Raw genomic sequence first — 14358 nt, 5'->3', positions numbered from 1 at the left:
ACTAGCAGCTTAGGGAGTTGGACCATAGTTTTGCGCCGATGATGGTGTTGACACATAAAGCAACGGAGGCCTATTCGTCAAAGGAAAATTTCCCTAGACTGAGTATTTATCTTCAATTTGCTGATGTTGGGATATAGCATTTAGCATTTTTTGTTCATAATACTGCCAGCAGACAATAAATTAAAATGCATATCTTTACTTCATATCCAGTTTTAGAGAATGGGCTAATCTGCAAAATTTTACTTTTTGTAGTTTTTACAGTTTTGTGTATCAATCACACCATAGGTCCTCAATCTATTGCAATTAGTTCTCAACCTTTATAAAAGAGCAAGTTGGTCCGAATCCTTTCATTATAGTTGCACACCATCATTCTTCAGTGACACAAACCATCCAAATTCTTGTATAATCGTCACGTGCTCTTGTAAACATATATCACTCTAAATTTCTGGAAACCAAGCCAAATTAGGTGCAAAACTTAATTTCATTTAGACCGTCAGCATCATTGAAAAGAGAATTGAATGGTTTCTGTTTTGGAGGATTGATTGTGGTGAGATGCCGTGCTTAGTAGGGATGGTGTCTTCTTTCTTCTTTTCTTTTTACCTCATCATAAATCTAAAAAAATTCCTACTTTTTTAACAACACGTTTTCCCAAAAATCACTGTTACAAAACTCATGTTTTAGAAAAATGGGGGTTTATGCACATTCTTAAAAAAAAAAAAAAGGTTAAACCCTAACCTTAAGGGTCCCCCACCACTCCTGCCTTGGAGCATCGTGAGGGAGGTAAAACGCAGGTTATGCCTCCAAGGGTACAGGGTGGAAGACTGCTTGTACACTTGCACTTACCCAAGAACCAAATCCATATTTCAGGATTCGAACCCTTGACGTAGCAGCTTCAAGCAAAGTTGGATTTCTTCACCGTCCCTTTTTACCGCTTGGAGATGTGCCCTGGGGGTGGTTTATGCACATTCTTAGTTTTATGAATGGCTGGTAACATAGTGCTTTTAAGTGAAATGAACGAACTTCAATTACCAAATCGACTTCAATTACCAAATCGACTAAAATGAAGTTTGCCTCAAAGTTAAGTGATTATAAGCCAGTCTAATAAAAGCCAGTAATCATCCATTGAACTCCATTTTGAAGCTTAAAATGGCAACCATATTGCATTTATCGCCAAGAGTTCCATTATTCAGGTGGATGCTATTTTTTTTTTGTTTTTTTGCCGAGCTTCCTTTGATTTGAAAGCAGGTGGGCAAAACGGGTAAGAACTTCTTCGTTGGTGCCCTCTCCTTGAACTGGCTCTTGTTTACCCATGTCTAAATTGAATCTTGAAACCGGCTTTTTGAGCAGATTATCACCAATATGCACAAGTTTTTGCATGTTTTGCATAGTTGCAATGTCAACTGAAGATGCATCACCATACAATGTCTCGTCCTGTTAAACAAAGCGAAACGTTGCACGACAATTTGGATGAATGATAATTGCAATAGATTGACGCATCTTGTGTTTTAAGGAAAATCAGATTAAGACTCGTAGAAAAATCATACATCACCAACTAGTCATAGCTTTGCTCGACTACAGAAGCGGAAAAGTTAGAAGAGAAAATCATAAATCTATTGGATAAAAGGAGAAATAGGAAAGGCATATTAAAACGAGCTTAACTTTCATCTCGACTGTCAAATTTTTGCGAACAAGCACAATCCGAGAACGTTTTTAAGAAAGACTTAGAATCAAGTCAGAATTATGTCAATTTGATTTTAACTCAAATTTAAACAATTAGGCATCAGTCAAGTTTCTAAAAAGTAAAAAGTGTAAAGCATGGCAAGGTGGAGGGATCAAGTCTCAAGCCTTAAGAATCCAACATAATAAGGTGCTTTCTTATTTTTACTATCATTTTAGTTATTCTATACCAATAATAAATAAAATGCTGCATACCTAGAAAATTGATAGGAACTTTATACATATTTTCAAGTTATAATTCTCAAAATTTTAAATAATAATGTTATTTGCAGTCGCTCTACGTGGTATACATGTGACAATTAGTGATTTGATACATAAAACAGTAAAAAAAACTACAATATTAATATATCAAATCATTAATCGTCACATGTATACCAAGAAAGGCAATTATAACAATGAACGACTGCAAATAGCATTATTTAATCTTAAATACCTCAGATCAATAATGTTTCATTAGTGGACAGAAAAAAACTAAGTTTGTGGGCTATGTCTGAGCTAGGATGCATTTATGCTGGAGTTATTTCCTTTTTAGCAATGATTTTAATATTTTGTTGGACTACACTTCAAAACATAGAAAATATCGCTTGTCAAACAAAAAGACCCGCCGTTTTTCATGCCTAGATGCTAGGTGGGGCGTCTTCTCCGTGCCCCGCATATAGGCGACATCTAGACAAGCCTTTTAGAACACTAACAACGTTTAGATGGTCATCCACTCCTTCCTATGCAAGGACAAGCAAACATACACGTATATTCTTTTCCATAATAAAGAATTGATTCTATCTCCACCCTTAAATCAGAAGTGTCAACAGTTTCTAATGTCAACACATTTTACCAACGCCATGCACAAGTAAATGTAAAATAAACTTGCAGTTTTTCATACCTGAATTCGAAGATAAATTCTTTCTTTATGAAGGGATTGGAAAATGATTGAAATATGAATATCCACCATATCAGTGCTTGCATCACCGAAAATATCCAACAATGGTGAGGGAGGCACCCATGTTAAATAACCATTCGATCATGCCCCAAATATCAGGAAGCATCTTTTGCATTATACCTTTCTTCTGTTTGAGCTATACCAGTGCCTAATGATAAAATTAACATCCTCTTTCAGTCCATTGATTCCGTAATCCGCATCCAAATGTTCATATTTCTTCAGAAGGATTTCTTTTGAAATGTATGTCTATGTCATCATTGTCATGGCAACAAGAGTCTGCCAGCGAAATAGAATTAAAATGAATAAATGTATCTCGACTTTAACTTACGATCTACCGCATTTAAAAGTTTTAAGTGCTGTTATTGTCTGGGACGAGACAGATTTATTTGATTAAGCTGTTTTTGACATGCTTCTTCCTCATGCCTTGATACTAAAAGTTCAAGATCCTAGAAAAGAAAATTTTATTTAGCCCCTTTTTGGTTTAGCTAAAAATCAGATTTTTAGTAAATTTTGATAAAAATTAATGAAATATGTGGTTGGAAAATTAATAAGATTTGGTTTCATGAAATATGTAGTCAAAAATGAGTTTGCGGGAAAAAATCAGTTTTAGAGAACTGGAGCCAAACATGGACTTGAATTTTCTTCAACGCTAATAACTTAAACTTTTAAATGAGATTGTTCAACATAATATAAGGGATTCAGGACTCATAAAGATATGTCGAGCTCAAGTTTTGTCGTCACCCGTTAAAAATAAATTATGCTCATTTATAAGGCATTTGATTAAAAAATTAATCAGATCTGCCAGCGTATAGAATACACAACTTAAACTTTTAGAAGAGATTCAATAACTACTCGCTGGATTATTCGCAGCAAGCCCTTCAGCTACAAGATCATTAGTACGTGTTATTCATTGTGTTGGATCTTCAATCTCAAAATAGTGTGGTGGTAGAAATTTTGGAGCTGCAGAGGTGCCTAGGCAGACATTCGATAGCAATGCATTCTTGCACAAGTTTGTTTCTGCTTATGCAAAATTTCAAATAAATTTAGATAATATCTCCTGCTCAACCGAAGAAGAAGTTAGGAAAACTATATACGAATTCAAGTAACAAAAAAGGAAAGGATTTTACAACTTTTGTATTGAAATAATTGGTTGAAGGCGCTTGATATCAAAAGTAGGTATCACCACATTTGTTAAGGTGTTTGCTCAATGTTAAGTTGCCTAATAAACCTCTGATGAGTGATCTCAAATACTGCCATCATACTTCGGCTCCCCAAACATTAAAACACTCTTTAAGAAGCTCAAGCGCCTAATTCATTGCAAGGCAAAAAAAAAAAATAAAGTCTTCAATAATAAGTACAAAAAATCTTAAAATCAAAATAAATAGCTATCTATAAAGATCATAAAGCGTCATTTTTCTGGTTTTCTATGGCGTTAGCCAACATGAAATATGGTAAAGAATTTGAAAGGTTGACAGTTTACATTCATTACGACGAAAAGTGCTATAAAATTGAAAGGTAGGAGATTACGCGGTTAAAAAAGGTAGATCGGAGACCAATTTTACGATTTTTTCTATTAACATTTTGCAAAGTTTTATGAAGATTATAACCGTCACTAGAAACAGACGCATTATTGTAAAAAACGCAAGCTGGTTGTAGTTTTTACCTTGTACAAGGGAAAATCTTGGGGCCATGCCCGAAGTAGAAGCTAGTAATGTCTTTTGCTTCATATACAGGGTGATTATCCTCACTAGGAGCTATGAGCATAGTGGTAATTAGACCTCCTGTACTTGTTGCTGCTACTACATCAAAATAATCTGCAATCTCGCTCTTGGTCCATCTAATTCCTATATGAATAAGAAAAAGATTATAAATATTAAGAGATCGGGGTAGTGTCAACGGGACTAGACGACCTTTTTTTATGGGCCCAACATTTCTAAAATTATATGGGGCAGGGCCAACCCCATGGGATTTACATAATTTTTTGCATAGATCTTTCTACGTGGGTCAAGCATTCGTGATGCTTTTAGGCCTAACCTGCCTAAAATTATTTTTACGGGTGGTTTCAGGTGAGCAGGGCGGGTGCCCAATATAAGGAAAAAAAAAACTTCGGCGGCCCCAGTGACTCACCAAGTGCTAGCTCTGCCCCTACACAACAGGTCGTTGATCTCTACAATGAGACTAGCAAGGAACACCATAGAGATCGGCGTATCTAAGCCATGTATTTCATGTTCCTTGTCTAAACAGTTCAATATCATTGAATGGTAGAGGTAAGGAATAAAAGGCTTGTTAGACCTCAAGGGCACAACTATGGAGCTGGTGCGTGTTTGAACCATGCTGTTTATGTTACAACTCATCATAATTAGTCAAAAATCAAAAGTTGTATTGTCAAATTCTAAGTCAAATAGGGATTTAAATGAAATAAATTATTTTATTGGGATTTAATTTATTATGAAACATATTTTGAGGGGTTTAAAAAGGATAAACTTTAAAGTTGGAATTTATTTTTCTAAAGTTAAGGATTTATTACTCTATTAGATGAAATATGAGTAACACCTTATACAATTATTGATTGAGTGGGGGTACAAGTGAGTGGAGGAAATTGTGGCAATAGCCACCAAAAATAGACACTTTTCCAAAATTGTCGTTGACTACTGTTTAAAAAGAAAAAGAAAATTGGAAAATCTGTAAAAACTTTAAAAACAATGAAAACCAAATATTGCCTCTAACAAATCACTTTCAAACTGACGTCTGAAAAAGAAGGAGAAGAAATCTTGTTGAAAATAATGGTAGAAATCTTTGTAAATTATGCAAAATTACTAAAAATGACATTTTTTGAGGTGTTTTTGAGCCGAAATGTCGATCCTCGACACCTAAATCGGAAAAGAAAGGGAAGAGAGGACTGTCAGATGGCCCAGTCGTCTGTCTTCCAGACATCTAGGCCGCCGTCTGTTTTCCAGACGTCTAGGCCGTCTGTTTTCCAGACGACCCAGCCGTCTATTTAACAGGCGGCTCAGACCGTCTATGGCCCAACTCCAGACAGCTTCCCTCAAATTTTTTCGTTGTATTCCATAAATAATTTAAATACACAAAAATAAATAATGAACATTTAAATAATAAATAAAATGATTATTGAAATGATAAATAAAAAATGTAAATAATGAATAAATATTAATAATCAAAATATGTAATTAAAATTTAGTTGAAATAAATTTCTAACATTTAAAATAAATAATTAAATATTTACGTGTACTTGTTCAATAAATAATTTAAATATTCAACCAATATAAATAATTAAATCAAATAATTTAAATGAACAATTGAAACAAATAAACGAAAAAAAATTGGAATAAATAATTAATTGAAATGCACAAAAATAAATAATGAATATTTAAATAATAATTAAATGATTATTTAAATTATAAATGAAAAATGTAACTAATGAATAAATGTTGATAATCAAAATATGTAATTAAAATTTAATTGAAATAAATTTTTAATATTTAAAATAAATAACTAAATATTTACGTTTACTTGTTCAATAAATAATTTAAATAATCAATCAACATAACAAATTAAATCAAATAATTTAAATGAACAACTGAAACAAATAAATGAAAAACAATTGGAATAAATAATTAATTTAAATGCACAAAAATAAATAATGAACATTTAAATAATAATTAAATTATTATTTAAATGATAAATGAAAAATGTAAATAATAAATAAATATTAATAATCAAAATATGTAATTAAATTTTAATTAAAATAAATTTCTAATATTTAAAATAAATAATTAAATACTTACGTTTACTTGTTCAATGAATAATTTAAATAATCAATCAATATAAATAATTAAATCAAATAATTTAAATGAACAATATAAACAAATAAATGAAAAACAATTGGAATAAATAATTAATCGAAATGCACAAAATAAATAATGAACATTTAAATAAAAATTAAATGATTATTTAAATGATAAATAAAAAATTTAAATAATGAATAAATGTTAATAATCAAAATATGTAATTAAATTTTAATTGAAATAAATTTCTAACATTTAAAATAAAAATTAAATATTTACGTTTACTTGTTCAATAAATAATTTAAATAATTAAATCAAATAATTTAAATGAACAATTGAAACAAATAAATGAAAAACAATTGAAATAAATAATTAATTGAAATGCACAAAAATAAGTAATGAACATTTAAATAATAATTAAATGATTATTTAAATGATAATAAATAACTAATTGAAATAAATTCAATAAAAAGGTAACTTAAATGTTAATTAAGCAATAAAAAAATTAATTGACATAAATAACAAAGAAATATAAATATTTTAAATTTTACAAGATGGATTACAAAGAAATACGATGATAACAAAGAAATAACAATTAAATAACAAAGAAATACGACGATATGTTTGACAAGTTAAAGTTGGGGATGGTGTTTATACTAGAAAGCATACCGAGGTATCATCACAATAAGACGTTGATCGGCGTCTTTTATTTGGAGGTTGTCAATGACATTGACACATTCAACAACTATTCATGAGACAAAGCTGACAGTTATCAACTCTCCTCAACGATCCTGAGATACATATTATTCATTTTGTGATTTATGTTGTACGTCATTTCGAAATCTCGATGCATGGTCATTAACTCGGTGAAATGTTAATATATCAGCTTGAATTGCTTGCTGAGCTGATACCGTTGATCGAGGAGGAGGATCAGACTCATATCCGAGAAGATATAGTACACAGGCGATAGGGATCCCAGACAGTGACAAAGAGTAGCAGAGATAGTGACAGGGAGGGTGACGGTGGAGGGGTGGGAATGTACACAGATGTTTTATTAAAATCATTATGGATGTTAGTGGAGATGGGAGAGGTACTGGTGGTGGGGACGAAATAATTGTAATAATTGTATTTTTTTTATTTATGAAATAATTGTATATATTGTAAAATTTATTTAAATAAGGTAATGAAAACACAACCAATTAAGATAATTTATAAATAAAATATCTAAATAAGAAATTAAATTAAATATTAATTTTTTATTTAATTAAGTGATTAACTAAATAATTAAACAACGTAATTAAATATTAAATAAATAATATATATAACTATGCCGAAGAGGACTCTCAACTTGACAGATAATGTCGCGAGTTTGGATTACACCTTGTACGAAACATATTATTAACGTGCCAAAGCAAATGGTTAGCAAGAGGATTAGATTGCTGTCACAACACATTGTTTCTCCGTATACGATTAAGGCAAAGAAGAGAACATCTGTTGACAGTACGTTGCCCAACTTCTTCTGTGAAATCGACTAGGGCGATTGTGAAATCTTTGCATTGAAGTTAGGGCGGTAAATGAATCGGATATATGAATCAGGTTTGCTCAAATTCGATCCGATCCGTTAATAATAATTATCCTATCTTATCCGATCCGATCCGTTAATAATAATTATCCTATATTATCCGATCCGATCCAATAATCTGACGGATATTTAAATGTTAAATCCATATTCGATTAACTATGTTTTCGGATATCCGATCTGAAATTGAAAAAATTAGAAAAATAAAGATTTTATTTATTTATCAGATCGGAATGACCTATATCCATATTTGATTAATTTAGTTAACGGATTATCGAATTTGAATCTCGATTGGGTTATCGGATTAAGACCCTAAATCCATATTCCATTAATTTCATTGGATTCAGATCGGATTTGGATTAAAATTCAATCTATTGATTCATTTAGTTAACGAATTATTGAATTCAAATCTTGATTGGGTTATCGGATTGAGACTCTAAATCCATCTCTCATTACTTTCATCGGGTTATTGAGACTCTAAATTCATCTCTCATTACTTTCATCGGGCTCAGATCAAAATCCAATCCATTGACAGCCCTAATTGAAGTACATTGAATTTTTAGCATCGAACACATTAAAATGCAAGCGTTCTTTTATGTACATTGTAATCCGTAATTGTAATAATTTCAAATGAGAGCATTTTTTTAAAATGTTTATAATACTTTAGTTTTTATGTAATTGTATAATAAATAGCTAATCACTCTTAATTACATATATAACACACTATAAATAAAGAAACTTGAGGAAATCAATAACACGCTATAAATAGAGAGTACATAGAATTTAAATAGAGATTACACATCCGTTGGGTAGAGAGTAATATACTATAATCGGGAACTTCTCACTCGACTTCATTTGATAGAGGAAATATAGTATCGACATTCTTGAATAATGTTCGATGTATTGAAAATGTGACCATGCCTAAAGTTCAACTCCCATCTCTGTTAGATAGTTTCATACACCATGTGATTTATGTTCTAATTAAACATTAAATAAATAATATACATAACCAATCAAGATAATTAATTAATGAAACATTTAAAGAATAAACTAAATTAAATATTAATTTTCTATTCGAATAAGTGATTAAATAAAGTAATGAAATATTAAATAAACAATATACATAACAAATTAAGATAATTAATTAATGAAATATTAAATAAACAATATACATAACAAATTAAGATAATTAATTAATGAAATATTTAACGAAGAAATTAAATTAAATATTAATTTTTTATTTGAGTAAGTTTTTAAAATAAATAATTAAATAAAGTAATTAAATATACATAATCAATCAAGGTAATTAATAAAAAAAATATTTAAACAAGAAATCAAATTAAATATTTAATAATTCTACATGTACTAATTCATAAGAATGTCCATAATGTACATATGGAATTCCATGAGTGAAGGATCGAAAAAACTATTTTTCAAATATCCACTAATGTTATGTCACTTGTACATTATTTTATAATGTTTTTATTTAAATAAGTAACTAAAATAAAGTAATTAAATATTAATTACTAATAATAGACATAACCAATTAAGATAATTAATTACTGAAATATCCAAATAAGAAATTAAATTAAATATTATTTTTTTAATTTAATTAAATATTAAATAAAGAATATACATAATTAATTAATGAAATATTTAAATAAGAATTAAAATAAATATTAATTCTTTTATTTAAATAAGTGATTAAATAAATAATTAAATAAAGTAATTAAATTTTAAATGCATAATATACTTAACCAATTAAGATAATTAATTAATGAAATATCTAAATAAGAAATTAAATTAAATATTAATTTTTTATTCAATTAAGTGATTAAATAAATAATATACATAGCTAATTAAGACAATTAATTAGAAAATATTTAAGTAAGAAATTAAAATAAATATTAATTTTTTATTTAAATAAGTGATTAAATAAATAATTAAATAAAGTAATTAAATATTAAATGAACAATATACATAAACAATTAAGGTAATTAATAAAGAAATATTTAAATGAGAAACCAAATTAAATATTAAGTTTTTTATTTGAGTAAGTGTTTAAAATAAATAATTAAATAAGGACCAATTAAGATAATTAATTAATAAAATATTTAAAAGAGAAACCAAATTAAATATAAATTTTTTATTTGAGTAAGTGTTTAAAATATATAATTAAATAATTAATTAAATATACATATATCAATTAAGATAATTAGTTAATGAAATATTTAAATAAGAAATCAAATTAAACATTAATTTTTTTATGTAAACAAGTGATTAAATAAATTATTAAATAGATTAATTAAATATTAAATAAATAATATACATAATCGATTAAGATAATTAATTAATGAAATATTTAAACAAGTAAGTAAATTAAATATTAATTTTTTTATTTGAGTAAGTGTTTTAAATAAATAATTAAATATAAAGTGAAAAGTGTTTGATTTTTTAATTTGTATTTTAAGGATATTTTTGTCTTTTTAGATAAAATTCTATATTTGTAATTGTATAAATTAGTTAAGGATATTTTTGTCTTTTACACAACAAATGACCATTTTGAAGATTGGCAAGATTTTTTGATCAAAGTGAAAAAAATGGTATTTTGACTTGCCTAGTTTCAAAAGTACCCCAGTACAAAGTGGCATTGTATAAGCATTAAAAGCACTATTTTATTTTATTTTATTTTTATTTATTTATTTATTATTATTATTATTATTATTATTTTGATTTCTAGAGAGATACACACAGCAACCAGCAGAGAAGGAAAAATGGGCGAAGAAAGGAAGAAAAGAACGAAAAGGGGAGGGAAGAAAGAAAAGGAAAAAAGGGGGAAGATGAGCTTGGTCTTCAATTTCCTCTCAATTTTTCGAGGTAAGCATAAGTTTTATTTATTGAAGGATGATATTTGATTTTAGGATTCATGGAAATTTCTAAAATTCTAGATTTTGGAAGAATTAAAGGTTAATGGTAGATATTTGAGGTATTAAACGAGAATATATCAAAGAAATGTATGTTTGGAAGATTTCTGTTGGAGTGGGAAAAAAATAAAAATATATATGAAATGAGTTTGTAAATTAGAGCCTAAATATTTATATTTATTGTGTGTATATGATATAAAATACTTGATTTATGATGTATTACAATTTGATATGGAGTTGAGGTTGGATTTTGGTATTTTTAATTAATTTTAGAATAAAATTCAAGTATAGGTGCTATTTTGGAAATTCTGCCCAGAAAGTGCTATTTCGGTCAATAGTTTCGGTAACATTATCCAATATATAGAACTTGGTGCCAAATTTCTTTATTCTGGAAATAAAGTGCTGTTTTGGGTGATCTTTTGATTTTTCTTGAATTTTTAGTATGGAAACCAAATTAAGTATTAAATGTTGGGCATTAATTGTTGAAATAACTTATATAAATGTGGATATGTTATTAGTGACCCTAATTGGGATTATGACATTATATTAAAAATAAAAGGCTCAAAATTCTTCTTAGTAAATTATCATTTCTAATGGTAGGAAGATGTTTAATGCACCTTAGTGATGAGATGTGATTTCTGGGGATGAGTGCGAGATGTCATATTTGGTATTTGAAGGTGAGGAGGCGACGAGAAGATTTAAGTTATTTACAACTTGGTGAATGGATAAAAACTTATTTTTCAAATATTAATAATTATTAAATTTATATTAGATCGAAAAATTTATTATTTCATATAGTTGATTTTACAGCATGATTTTTAGAATAAAGTGGACATATACTCAATTGTTTTCAAAGTTAAATTCAGTTCAGTTAAATAATTTGATTAGCATGTTATATGAATATTAAATATTTCAATATATTTAAAGTTATTTTTAAAACCACCAGAAAGTGTCCAAGTTATTTTACCTTAGTCTGCACTGAAGTGAATATGTTTTCACAGTGTATGACTCCATATGGTTATTTTACCCACTTTGCACTAGTGTGAATGTGTTTCCACAGTGTATGATCAGTTATAGTGACTTTACCCATTCGGCATTATTGTGAATATGTTTCCATAGTATATGACCAGATTATAGCTTTTGGGCAGCTCTGCGCGCGTATGAGTAGAATTTTAGAATTGAATAACATTGTCACATACTTGAGATTAATCGATACATGAGTATGGTTATTCAGAGTACCTTTTTGATGTGATTTTTCAGTATTATACAGCTTACCAGATTTTAAATTACAAAATTTTGTTTATTTAGTTTACAGAATAAAGATTCCATCTTATAGTACTGTGAAACAATATTTTTTCTCATAGTATGTTTGTCAGATTTATTATATCTGTGATACTTTACAGTGATTTATTCAGAATAAAGGGTAAAGAATTTTATGATTCTTTTATATTTTAATCTTAAAAGTATTATTAGGTATTAGACTTTCTTAAACTTTTAATAGTATGAGTATTTTCAAAAATTTTGTTTAAATAGAAAAATTATACTTATTTATAAAATATTTACTCACTGAGTTATAAGCTCATAGATTTTGTCATCCCCTTTTCTTACGAGATAGTAGCGATGGAGCCTATTGATCTGCCAAGTTGAACCATGCATTATCATTGGTTGTATTACTTGTTTTTTGTTAGTTTATATAGTTCATATATTGGAATCCATGCATCTCTTGTCGAAAAGCATATTTATACCACAGTTTCGTTGCATTTTTGTAAAGTTTTGCATTTGGAGTGTAAATATAATTCATGTACACTTTATTTTGAATAATTGTGATTCAAGGGGTTGATGTAACCCATTTGAAATTGCATGTACATATTTAGGATATTTGATTATATTTTAGGTGGTTTTAATCTATATTTCAGATGAAACTTTGCCAAAAGTTTATAAAATTATGTCGCAGTCAAAGCAGGTTAGGTTGCCTTGGTGGTGGGTCCGGCACTTAGTTGATATGTACCATCAGCGCATGACACTTGTCGGGTCCATTATGATGATTCGGGATGAGTTGTGTCAGTTTAAGTGTCGAACTGAGACATTTTCTGTACATTTTGATACCTCTACGTCGAGACTACAAGGTAAAGAGAAAAGGACTTGTTAGATCACCCGGAGTCTGGCTTCAAGGTAGGCAAGAATGGTGCCAAGAACCTCTGATGCCACCACCATCAATACAAACACTGTCACCGACCTTTCATTAGATTGAGCTCTAGCACTTGGAAAATTAAAAATAGTAAGAGTTGTTAGTAAAGTAAATAATGCAAAACTAACAGTCCCTTTTATTATGCTTATTTCCCATGAAATAAAACAAATAAATATATATTTTCCAATCAGCAAGGGCAAAGGGACATTGGGGCACAGGCGTCACAATATTTTTAATTTTCTTTTATTTCCACTTTTAATAATATTTCAATACATTGGCATTCACTATGCCTATATTTGGTGAGGATTAAAATCAAATTTATAGTATATTTTGATAAAAGTTGATGAATCTGTGATTGAAAAGTTGTGGAAATACTTAGTGATATTCCCCCTTATATGTTAATTTTCATTTTGTATCAAGACCCATTACTGCAAAACATTATCCAATGAAAGGGGAGAGAACCACGTACAGATTTTGACTAAAGTTGCCATCACTATCATGAACCCTGCACATAACTCCAATTCTATTCAAATCCATATTAGCCTTGACTACCACACCAACATACATCTTAATTTTTCTAACATATTGGGGTTCCCAGTTCATCATTTCCTTTATTGAACATTGCTTCCACCACCACCATCAACCAATTTTCTATCCAACTAAAACTTAGGCTCATGATTAATTCTGCCTGGATCTCGCGGGAGCCTCTGAAAGATGTCTCCATTTCTGCTATGCCAACACCCAATTGCATAACCAATAAAGTTTCATCTTTGTTTCTTTAGTTTGCCCCAAGATTTTAATATAAAGTCCCCGATATTATTCACAGCATATTTCCTAACCAAGCCCTCAAGTGGACTGTTGTACCTAGCCGACACTATGGCTCTATATTTGAGTAGAGCTTGTGAAATGATCTTGGCAAGCAATCTAGAGCTAGATTGGGAAGGGATCATGCTATACGATAGCTGGACTTAACTGTATGGACGCCCTTACATTCAAAGGGCTACATTGGAACATTACTTGAGCATGGTAGCCTGAAGGCATTGTTAGTATCATCTCTTACGAATAAGTTGTTCGAAATAAGATGAATAAAAGATGAATTAGAGAAGAAAAGGAAAAGGGAAAATGTGCCAAGAAGATTGGCCTATGCAACCTTGTAGGCCAATGACGCTGAAAATTCGAAGGTGGCA

At 29.2% G+C, this 14358-nt stretch overlaps 1 pseudogene; it reads right to left on the bottom strand.

The window, feature by feature from the left end:
• LOC111379227 overlaps positions 1-13738 on the bottom strand; it is a 14062-nt pseudogene extending 324 nt beyond the window's left edge.
• Positions 13739-14358: the final 620 nt, after the last annotated feature.

Source organism: Olea europaea, unplaced genomic scaffold, assembly GCF_002742605.1.
Source record: "Olea europaea var. sylvestris unplaced genomic scaffold, O_europaea_v1 scaffold1955, whole genome shotgun sequence".
Classification (NCBI taxonomy): Eukaryota; Viridiplantae; Streptophyta; class Magnoliopsida; order Lamiales; family Oleaceae; genus Olea; species Olea europaea.
Note: the sequence above shows the minus strand (reverse complement) of the source record. Positions and strands in the feature narration are given on the sequence as shown.